Raw genomic sequence first — 1,808 nt, forward strand, 5'->3', positions numbered from 1 at the left:
CATTGTCACTGAGGCTCCACGTTTCCAAGTATGATGGCCTTCTCCAAGGACTGGTGCCCTCCTGACCCTATGACCGAAGTCTGGTCATCCTAGCCTTTAAGGAGCATTCTGGGTGAACTTCTCCCAAGATTTGTTTATCCTTCTAGCAGTCCGTGGTACTTTCTGTGTTTTCTCCAACATCCCAACTCAAATGCAACAATGCTTCTCCAGCCTTCCTTATTCATTGTCCAACATTCACATTCATGTGGGTGGTTGGTGGGAGTTGGTTCTGACTCATAGCAACCTGAATAGGGTTTCCAAGGCTATAAATCTGTACGGGATCAGAAAGCCTCATCTTTCTCCTACAGTACTGCTTATAGTTTCGAACTTCTGACTGAGATTAGCAGGCTGACTCATAACCACTCTGCTACCAGAGCATGCATATGAAGCTACTGAAAATACTATGACTTGGTTCCGGAGCATCTTAATCCTCAAAGTGACCTCTGTGCTCTTGAACACTTTTTAAGAGGTCTTGTGCAGCAGATTCGCCTCATGTAGTATGTTGTTAGATTTCTTAACTGCTGCTTCCATGAGCATTGATTGTGGATCCAAGCAAACTGAAGTCTTTGACATTTTTCATTGGTGAGGATTTGGCATCTTTGCACTTAGAAGCAATCCATACTGAAGGCTGTAGTCTTTGATCTTCATCAGCAAGTATTTTAAGTCCTCTTCTCTTTCAGGTTGTATCATCTGCATATTGTTGTTGTTGTTATTGTTAAGTGCTGTCGAGTCCGTTCTGACCCATAGCAATCCTGTATAGGATTTCGGAGGAGCAGCTGGTGAGCTTGAACTGCCAATCTTGTGGCTCAAACTACTTTGCAGTCCAGCGCTTTAACCCATAGCACCACACCAGGACTCTATCTGCATATTATAGGTTGTTAATGAGCCTTTCTCCAATCTTGTTGACACATTCTTCTTCATATAATCTAGCTTCTTGGATTATTTGCTCAGCATACAGATTGAGTAAGTGTGGTGGAAGGATACAGCCCTGATGCACACCTTTCCTGACGTCAGACCACTCAATGTCTCCTTATTCTGTCAGAATCACTGCCTTCTGGCATATGTATAGGTTCTCTATAAGCAGCAGTGAAGTGTACTGGAATACCCATTCTTTGCAGTATTATCCATAATTTGTTATGATCCACACAGTTGAAAGCCTTTGTGTGGTCGATAAAGCACAGGTAAACATCTTTCTGATATTCTCACCTTTCAGCCAAGATCCATCTCACATATATCCCTAGTTCCATGTCCTCTTCTGAATCTGGCTGGGATTTCTGGCAGCTCCTTGTCAATTTACTGCTTCAATTGCTTTTTAATTATCTTCAGCAAAATTTTGCTTGCATGTGGTATTAGTGATACTGTTAGATGATCCCTACATTACGTGCAGTCACTCTTCTTTGGGATGGGCACAAATGTGGATCTCTTCCAATTGGTTGGCCAGGTAGTTCTGTCTTCCAAATGTCTTGGCATAGATGAGTGAGTGCCTCCAGTGCTGTATCAGTTTGTTGAAAGATTTCGATTCTGTGTATTCCTCCCATCCTCTTTTGATGCTTTCTGCGTCATTCAAGATGTTGCCCACAGAATCCTTCAAAATTTCAAGTTGGGGATTGAATTTTTCCTTCAGTTCTTTCAGCTTGAGAAATGCTAAGCATGTTCGTTTGGTTTTGTAACTCCAGGTCTTTGCACATTTCATGTTTTTTACTTTATCTTCTCTAGCTGCCCTTTGAAATTTTCTGTTCAGCTCTTTTACTTCATCTTTTTTTTTTTTT

The 1,808-nt window shown here is 41.6% G+C and overlaps 1 protein-coding gene across 4 annotated transcripts in view; it reads left to right on the forward strand.

The window, feature by feature from the left end:
• JAKMIP3 (Janus kinase and microtubule interacting protein 3) overlaps nt 1-1,808 on the forward strand; it is a 57,746-nt gene that overhangs the window by 32,070 nt on the left and 23,868 nt on the right. The window lies entirely within an intron of this gene.

Source organism: Chrysochloris asiatica, unplaced genomic scaffold, assembly GCF_000296735.1.
Source record: "Chrysochloris asiatica unplaced genomic scaffold, ChrAsi1.0 scaffold00105, whole genome shotgun sequence".
Taxonomy (NCBI): Eukaryota; Metazoa; Chordata; class Mammalia; order Afrosoricida; family Chrysochloridae; genus Chrysochloris; species Chrysochloris asiatica.